This window comes from Lactuca virosa, chromosome 4, assembly GCF_052849685.1.
Source record: "Lactuca virosa cultivar CGN04683 chromosome 4, Lactuca_virosa_CGN04683_v6, whole genome shotgun sequence".
NCBI lineage: Eukaryota > Viridiplantae > Streptophyta > Magnoliopsida > Asterales > Asteraceae > Lactuca > Lactuca virosa.
This window is the reverse complement of record NC_136429.1, coordinates 237143236-237153739: the sequence shown is the minus strand read 5'-3', so window position 1 is coordinate 237153739 and position 10504 is coordinate 237143236.

Below are 10504 nucleotides of genomic sequence, written 5' to 3'. Positions count from 1 at the left end.
AAGAAAGTAAGGTAGGATGTCAATTTGCAAATTCGTGAACTCCGCGAAGACATGCAAAAAGAAATTGGAACTTTTCAACAAGGTTATGCTTCTCTTAATCAAAAGGTTGATATCATTTGTGATGCAGTCACACGATTTGTTGAATTGTATGAAAATTTGAGTCCACAACTAACTCAATTTTCAACATCCGAAAGTGACAACTTTTTGGAAGTGATCACTTTGTTAAAAGAGTTAAAAGATGTATCAGTCAAGCCGGTTTCTTCTTCCCTAATTACTCCTGAATTTTTATCACAAAAATTCATACAATTCGAAAGACTTCTCAACAAGCAACTCGCTCCTATATTTCGCATTACAAGCCTTCTTCCAACAACATATGCCCCACCTGTTTTCACAGGGGTGCAAGGGGGAGAAAGAAAAACTGGTGAATCGAAGGCGAGTGATGAAGATGCGAAAGTTGTAGGAAAGGTATTTTCTTCAAAGATCCCAACAACAAAGCCAGTTATAGTTTCTGCTGGGATGGTTACTTCAACAGTCGTTACAACGTTACCTATTACAAGACCTATTTCGAAAGGAATTGTAATTGGTAAATCTACAGAGACTAGTGAGAGTGGTTCGAAACCAAAAGAAGTAATTGATACTTCAGCCTTGAAAGATAAAAGGAAATCGATTGTTGTGGAAAAGTCGAAAGAAGAAAAGAAGGCTGAAGCAGAAGCTGAAATTGAAAAACTAAGGTTGATTCAAAGCATTATGGCTCAGCGTGCTGGTGATCCGAAGGGAATGGACAAAGGTGATCCATCCAAACACTACAATTATGAAACAATTGAGGCCAAGGTAGCGTATAATCACATGTATTCGTTTGAGAAGAAACCAAAACAAAGTTATTTGGTCACGAATACTGATGCAAGCCAGCTGGATTTTTCAATAAACGAAATGATGTTCATCATGCCTCAGTTCAAAGCAGAAGGAAATTTCAAAGAAAAGGATGAAGATACACACATGAAAATTCGTTTTCATGCTGTTCTTGCAAAAGCCCCTAAGGAAGTGTGGTCATTGATTAAAATCAAGAAAGTGATTGGTATGAAAAAGGATGTGGTATTCGAAAACATAGTCCAAAATTTCAAGTATGTGGTTGCCAGGGCAAATGGAAATATTTGTGAGTTTACTGTTGCAGATTTTCCATTAATGAACTTGTATGATCTTATACAAGCTGCATTAATTTTAAAAGACAAATCATTTTCATACCTTCAAAACACAGAACCTAATGAATTCAAGCTTAGGGTTGCTCACATCAAGATTTTCATCGAAAATTACTATGAGTGCTTGGCTCTTACAGATGTGGAGTTAGCTACGGCTAAAGGTATGGAAATTAAAGCTCGGATGGCTCCTACGAAGACTCAGGCAGAATTGAAGAAGTATGCTGATGGTGAAATTTGCCTGAAGCCTTTTGGAATGGTCTTCGCAGGAAAAGACAAGGCTGGTAAAGCAAAACGTTTCTTGTTACAGGCATGCAAAGTGGAAAGGTATCCAACGTCTCAATATACGAATTTAATTGTTCGTATGAATCACTGTAAGAAGAACAATGAAGGAGATAAGAAAGAGCTGAAGAAGATAATCTCCTGGTACACGGAGATTCGAAGAGTAATGATGTATTCCATCCAACTTCTTACAAATTAAGTAGTTCGACTTTGATTACAAAGGGGGAGATTTTAAGGGTCGAATTATTGTAATAAGTCGAATTGTATTCTGTACTCTTCGAATGTCTTGTAATGTATTTTACTAAGGCGCTTTTATTCGAAGCGTTAGTGTCTATGGCTTAGTATATTTTTTGTACGCTTTCAGTTCCCTATAAATAGGGATATTTACTAGAGTTAGATAAGAGTTTTTAAAGACCTGTATTTATTCTCTGTAAACATTTGAAAGCGTAATAGAGCTGAAACAAGATCATATTTACATCTGGTGTTCAATCTCGCATTCTTAATTGATTTCATACTCTGATTTGTTTTATACTTGATTCTTTGATTCATCAATCATGAACTAGGGAAGAGATGCGAGTATTTTGGTTTCATCTGATCTTTTCATTTCCAAGTGAATTCAGGTCCTCGCTTGGTGTTCCAGCGGACCTTCACTATTGGTATACAACTTTGTTTCATTCTCTTGATTTCCCTGTCCATGATTTCCACAGGTTCCTCTACGAAGTGTAGACTCTTGTTTATCTCGACTTTGTTTCATCCTCTACGAAGTGTAGACTCTCGTCGGACAGACACTTCTTTAGATTGGACATGTGGAACGTGGGATGTTTGTTGCTGAGTTCCTATGGTAGTTGAAGTTTTGTAAGCCACCAGGCCGATTCTAGCAAGAATCTCGAACGACCCGATATACCTTGGATTTAGTTTTCCATGTTTTCCGAAAACTATTATTCCTTTCCAGGGTGAGACCTTTAACAGGACGTGGTCACCAACCAAGAACTCCAAGGGCTTTCGTCGTTTATCCGCATAACTCTTTTGTCGGTCCCTTGATGCTTTTAGTCGTTCCTGAATTTGGAAGATATTCTCTGTTGTCTCCCTTATGATCTCAGGGCTGGTGAGAGTGCTGCCAGGAACTTTCTTCTTTGCTAGTTGTGTGTCACCCATTTCAGCCCAGCATAGGGGTGATCTACACTTGCGTCCGTAGAGGGCGTCAAATGGTGCGGCCTTGATGGTAGTGTGATAACTGTTATTGTATGAGAATTCGACGAGTAGCAAATGGGTATCCCAAGCTTTACCAAAGTCTATCACACAAGCTCTCAACATGTCTTCCAGTGTCTAAATGGTTGTCTCACTTTTCCCGTCAGTCTGGGGATGGTACGCTGTACTCATGTCGATTTTGGTTCCTAAGGACTTTTGTAGTGATTACCAAAACCGTGAGGTAAATCTACTATCTTTGTGAGAGATAATGGATATTATCACACCATGCAATTGTACGATATCTTTAATGTACGTCGTGGTTAGCTTCTCCATCTCGTCGATCTCTTTTATTGGTAGGAAGTGCGCGGATTTGGTCAACCTGTCAACGATCACCCAAATGGTGTCAAGACCACCCGTTGTCTTGGGCAACTTGGTTATGAAATGCATGGTTATCTGCTCCCACTTTCACTTGGGTATTTCTGGTTGTTGTAGTAAACCCAAAGGCTTCTGGTATTTTACCTCGACCTTCGCGTAAGTCAGGCATTTTCCCACAAATATAGCGATTTCTGCCTTCATGTTCAGCCACCAATAAAGTTTCTTGAGGTCCAGGTACATCTTTTCTGAACAGGGATGAACAAAGTATCTGGTCTTGTGAGCTTCGTTCATGACAACGTCTCTGTACCCACCAAACTTCCATGTCCAGATCAGATTCATGAGGTAACGAACTCCGTGATCCTTAACTTCCAGGTTTTTATCCATTCCTGTTAAGGCTTCACCTTCCACGTTTTCGGGTTTCAAGGCTTCCAGCTGAGCCTCTTTAATCTGCATGGACAGGTGTGAATGGATGGTCATGGTTAATGACTTTACTCGGCGGCCCGACGTACATCTTGTGTTACCAAGGGAAAACGTGGCTTCAGTCGCATACGCTCAGCATACACTTGAGTACGCCCGACGTACGCTCCGACTTGCTAAAACATCATTAAGCACTTAATGCTTCAAGTCCAAAAGTTTATTTTGCATATCTAACTCTTGGGGATTGTCCTAAATGATAAAATCACCAACTTGATGCCTTTACATGGCTCAAGGAAACTCAAACCCTAAATTTAGAATCCTACTTCCATAAAATGATCGTTGACTCATGCATGGTTGATCTACAACCATAAAGATGTAAACTTTATGAAGTAGGAACCTCAGAAACATGAAAAGGAACAACTCAAAACTTATGGAGTAACATTTACTCACAAGAACTCAGTCATGAGACCAAAATATGCTCAAATCTCAACTAGTCCTAGATCTAAGCATAGAATAACCAAGGTCAAGACTTTATACCTCTATTAATCTAAGAAAGATGAATAAAACATGGATATTCAAGCTCCAACTTGATCAATGCTCCTTCACCAAGCTTCTTCTTCTTCAAGATGCACCAAACACATACCAAAACACACATAAGGATCAATTCTCTCTAAAAATAGGTTAGGGTTTCGAGATAATTCTTTTAGGGACAATGGAGGCTGGAAATTAGAGAACCTTGGAGCATAAGGTTGCTTAAATAGGGTCCTAACCCTAAAATTTATGGTTTTCAACGGGCTCTGTGTAATGCCCAGGTTTCGGGGCTAAGCATTTTTAGACAATGTAATAGTCTAGGTCAACTATTGTAACTCTTTTTGAAGTAATAAAGATGAAATATTTGAATTCTATGTGAATTATGTGTATTTGTGTGCTTATTACTTAATTATAAAGATATAATTAATAAAGGATAAAAATAAGCGTCAAAATTAAAGTGTGAGATAAGCCCGATATCTTTACATAAAGTTGTAGTGGTCGAAACAAGGATTCCGGGGATATAAAGAACGCCGAAATCCGAGTTATAACGAAGAAGTTATGACCCGTCGAAGTTTCGCGACGGAACCGACACGACATCGGGAAGCGTAAATAGTGAATTTACGATGGAGCGACTTTTAGCCTTAGTGATCTAAACAAAAGTTGCAGTATATGTTAAACCGAGAACATACAAAAAAAGAACGCCCAAATCTGACTTCGTATGAGGAAGTTATGATTTTTTCTAAGATTCAGCTTAACAGTGTACAACCCGAAACTCGAATTATAGTTCGAGCGGTTTTTGGCTTACGCAACCTAAATGAGAGTTGAAGATCTCATTAATAGGAACTCAACGGTAAAAATACATACGAAAACGGAGTTCGTATGAAGGAGTTACGAATTCTTCGCGGTCATTTAGCAGTCTAATCTCCTCGTACTATTAAATTTAAAATCGGTCGAGAATTAGCCGACGGAGTCTAAATGAAAGTTGTAGATCTTGTTTTTACCTACGCGTGGAAAAAAAGAACGTCGAAAACGGAGCTCGTATGCGAAAGTTACGGGGTTCAGAAGTCGGCAGGGTGCTGCTGCAAAATCGGGTGACGTGGCTGAATAAGGGCCAAGGCTTTCTCGCCAAGGAAAGCCACCAGAGGGTGAAACCTGGCATGGACTCGACGAGTAGGAGGACCTACTCGACGAGTAGAGCTGTTTTCCAGCCTATAAATAGAGGTGCCGGGCTCCCTCATTCTTCACACCTTCCCAACTTCACTTTCTCTCTCTAAACTCTCTCTCTCTCTAACCCCCCAAACCCCCCCCCCCCCAAAAAAAAAGCCTAGGGAACCTCCCTAGCACCCGAAGGAAGCCCCGAGGCTCCCCAAGTCCCGAGAAAAAGGGTCTTGCGACTTGGAAACGCTGCTCCAGCGAAGCCCGATTTTGCGAAAAACCCGCTGTAAGTGAGCTATGCCTACGCTATTTTTAATATAGCTTCTAATTAATTATAGTAACATTATTAGGACCTTAAAATAATTATTTGGTCTATTATTATGAGTTATATAGTGTTGTTTAACGCTTATATAATAATAATAACAGCTAGACTATTAAATTAGTCTCGGTAAATACTGAACTATACCCTAGTAGTAATGATACTAGGTTTTGTCGAGGGAAATTGTTTTAAGAGTAACGAAGTGCTGTCCAAGTACCGAGTCACCATCGTATCAAGTGAGTGCATAGTCCCTTTCATGAACATGATTTTAATACAAGTATTGGTTGAAGTATTAATTATATGTTTATGTGCGAGTTAATTGATGTTGCCTGAAATACGTGTTAAAGAACATACCTGATTATATATGATGATTTAGGATAAAGGGTAGACCTAAATTAATTATGAGGAATATTGGGTAGTATTTTCTTACGAGTACAAGTGAGTTATACTCAGAGAATAGAACTTCAGTATATGTCATTTATCCGGGAGCATGGATTAGACACAGTCATTGTCCCTAGTCCAAGAGTATGGATTGGTCATAGTCAACTGTCATTAATTCGGGGGTATGAATTAAGACATAGTCAGTTGTCCTGAGTCCGGGAGTATGGAGTAAGACATAGTCATTCGTCCCTAGTCCGAGAGTATGGATTAGCCATAGTCATTCGTCATTAATCCGAGACTATGGATTAGTCATTCGTCCCTAGTCCGAGAGTATGGATTAGACATAACCATTCGTCATTAATCTGAGAGTATGGATTAGGTAAAGCCGTTCATTTCTGATCCGGGAGTATGGATTAGGTAAAAAGGTTAAACTTAGGTTTGAGACTATGGATAGTCTCGTTGTGAGGATCAACGGGGTGGGATAAGAGTTGCTTATACATATATGGTGAAATTGTATATTTTGTGAGTTCTAAATTATATATATGATATAACATTGTGGGATTGAAATCCCTATGTACTCACCAGGTTTCCCAACCTGACCCACTTAGTTTATTTGTATCACAGGTGTCGATACGAAGCTACTTTACACTGAGAGATTTAAAAGAGATGTAGATCACTAGTGTAAATAAATGTAAGTCTGGTTATGCTTATGTTTCTGTATTGACAATGACATCCCAAATGTTTTAAAATGAATAAAAATACTTTTCTTCGGAAATGCTTTGATAACGTATTTATCATGCTTTACTGGGAACAAATTCCGCAACATTTTTATTAAAAGAGGTACTCTGATTTTTATAAAGCATAAACAAAATCGGTCTTTTCTGGCCGTGAAAATGGGGATGTCACAGTCGGTATCAGAGCATTAGTTTAAGCGAACTAGGAATAATGATTTATTTCTAGACTTAAACTTAGAATGCTAAGCGATGATCGTGAGGAGCGTGTCTAATATATTTTAGGAAGTACACCTGAATAGACACAAGCACTAGCTTAATTAGGGAAGATGCCTAAAATGCTTTTATGTGTTAAATGATTTGTGATGCTTTATGCTATCGTTTGATCGGATCTATGGTCTGTTGCCGACCAGATCTTGAAATTTTATGTGCTCAGGTTTCTAAATGTTTAATTATGATATTAGAACTGGCATGTAACTTTTTGGAGTAATAAGGAGGAATACACGTCTAATTCTTCCTCTATCTATATTCTCGTCTCGATACACCAAACGCCTGCTTTGGAGAATAGAATGTCATGATAAGGACTCATAGAGAATTGAGTAAATACAGGAAATGAAAAGGCTTATGATAGTGAATGACACCTATCGGAAGATATCATAAGAGTGGTATCTTGCCTTTAGAATATGTCATGCAGTACGTTTAGAGGAGTACAGTACGTCCTAAGTACACCTTCGATTGGCAGGATGATGGAATGATTGGCGTAATTCATGAAGTTGACCCATCGTATGGCATTTCCACCGAGCTGAAGCAGAATTGATGATTGAAGATACGCATGGAAGAAGTCCTAGTAGAATCTAGGGAAAATTTTGTGAGTGTTTGGACACATTTTTATGTGTTAAAATTGTTTTTGTGATGATAACTTGGAAAACTGCGAGACAATACTTGGGACGAGTATGAGTAGGTGTGAAAGGTAGTAGAGGCCTATACTACCGGAAGCACAGGACTCACACTTGGATCAGGTAAAGTCACAAGGTTACCAAGAAGCTAGTAATTGATACCATTTTGTTCAAGTATGTCGTTACCATCGTTTCGGTAATGAATAAGAAGATTGTTGTTATTCCGACCATAATGGTCATATCAAATCGAGTCCGACTAAAATGAACATGCTACGTGGTTCAGAGAACCAAGTTTGATGTAGCATCTGACTTAAACCGGAAGATTGAAATAAAAAATAATCGAAGCGATCAATAGAAGTATCGCGAATCGCCGTTAAAATAAGAAACTTGTAGCTAGAAATACTACATGTTAGAATGTGATTATATCACATTAGAACATGAAGGAAAGTATATTCCATTCCGGAATTTAACTCTAAGAGACCTGAGTCTAAGCGTTGCGACACACGATGAGAAGGCATTGGAACATGATCAATCGGTCTATTGTGGAAATCAAACAACTTATCTTAAGTTGTTAAGAAGAAGAAGGAGTCTCCAGTAAGGATCAAGATTGTGACTTGAAGGTCATAATTTGGAGTCTAACATGAGATAGGGAGCAGGTGCAAGATCAAGCACCGCCTGCAGTCAAGGAGTCCAAGAGTTAGATACTCGTTCGAAGCAACATAGAAGTTACGGTTATTACCTAGGATGAAGAGATAACGTATGGATTCATTATACAATCCTGTTTCGTTGATGATTCTAGGACGTAATCATCCTAAAGGGGAGATAATTGTAACGCTCGGGTTTCGGGGCTAAGCATTTTTAGATAATGTAATAGTCTAGGTCAACTATTGTAACTCTTTTTGAAGTAATAAAGATGAAATATTTGAATTCTATGTGAATTATGTGTATTTGTGTGCTTATTACTTAATTATAAAGATATAATTAATAAAGGATAAAAATAAGCGTCAAAATTAAAGTGTGATATAAGCCCGGTATCTTTACATAAAGTTGTAGTGGTCGAAATAAGGATTCCGGGGATATAAAGAACGCCGAAATCCGAGTTATAACGAAGAAGTTATGACCCGTCGAAGTTTCGCGACGGAACCGGCACGACACCGAGAAGCGTAAATAGTGAATTTACGATGGAGCGACTTTTAGACTTAGTGATCTAAACAAAAGTTGCAGTATCTCTTCTTTAGGCTCCCACATCTATTCTGACCCTTTTGGTGCTGCCACCGCACCTATTCTATTACTTCATTTGCACACTTAGTCAATATTGTCCCTAGTCCGAGAGTATGGATTAGGCATAGTCATTCGTCATTAATCCGAGACTATGGATTAGTCATTCGTCCCTAGTCCGAGAGTATGGATTAGACATAACCATTCGTCATTAATCTGAGAGTATGGATTAGGTAAAGCCGTTCATTTCTGATCCGGGAGTATGGAATAGGTAAAACGGTTAAACTTAGGTTTGAGAGTATGGATAGTCTCGTTGTGAGGATCGACGGGGTGGGATAAGAGTTGCTTATACATATATGGTGAAATCGTATATTTTTTTAGTTCTAAATTATATATATGATATAACATTGTGGGATTGAAATCCCTATGTACTCACCAGGTTTCCCAACCTGACCCACTCAGTTTATTTGTATCACAGGTGTCGATACGAAGCTACTTTACACTGAGAGATTTAAAAGAGATGTAGATCACTAGTGTAAATAAATGTAAGTTCTGGTTATGCTTATGTTTCTGTATTAACAATGACATCCCAAATGTTTTAAAATGAATAAAAAATACTTTTCTTCGGAAATGCTTTGATAACGTATTTATCATGTTTTACTGGGAACAAATTCCGCAACATTTTTATTAAAAGAGGTACTCTGATTTTTATAAAGCATAAACGAAATCGGTCTTTTCTGGCCGTGAAAATGGGGATGTCACACTCTGGTATGCCTAGCATACCATATGTTCTCCCATCGTACTAGGGGGAAAACCTTGTGTCCAAGGCTCGCCATGGTACGCCCAACGTACTGGGCCAACTCACAAACTTAGTAACAATTATATTTTAAGAATTTTACCTAGAGGTCGGGCGTTACAATTCTCCCCTACTCTCATCTCTTCTTTAGGCTCACACATCTATTCTGACCCTTTTGGTGCTGCCACCGCACCTTTACTAGATCCACAACCTTGTTTCGCTGAGTCTTTGTCCTCGTGTCGAGGAGTGTCACCAGTCTCTCTATATAATACATGTGATTATCCATCTCAATGGCCTCTAATGGAAATACTGCAGAATCGTCAACCAAAATTTTCTGCAGCTGAAAGATATGAAATGTGATGTGAATCTAACTAAGCTCCTCGGGTAGATCCATACGATACGCAACCCTACCCACCCGAGCTAAAACCCTGAAAGGACCAATATACCTAGAACCCAACTTACCCCACTTCCTGAATCAGATGACAGCTTTCCAAGGTGACACCTTCAGAAGTACCATGTCCCCAACTTGGAACTCTATGTCTGACTGGCACCTTTAATATTCTCGAAATTAACTCCTATAGTTTCAGGAGTAACTTGGGTGCAAATGTTAGGGCCATGATCCTCAAAGCATCCTGGATCCTCAAACCTCATTAGATATTCAGGATCCTCAACTATCTCAGGATCCCGACTATTACCGTTATTATTATTTACTAACATTTATAACAGTTATATTTCATTCTTAACAAACACATGTGCATAAATAGTCAAGAGAAGACTTATTCTCAACAAAGTTTCGTCTCAACTATGCTAAAGACTCGAAATACCAAGTCAAACAACGTTCACAAAGCTGGTCATAAAGGATCCCAAGAATATCGGACATCTTGTTAGCTAGCTTAGACTATAAATTGACACATTTATCTCACACACGACACATACTGCTAACTCTGAGCTTACTCTAAGAACTTTTTCATTTGTTTTTACTGAAATATTTTCTGTAATCATCATTTTATATTAATAAAATC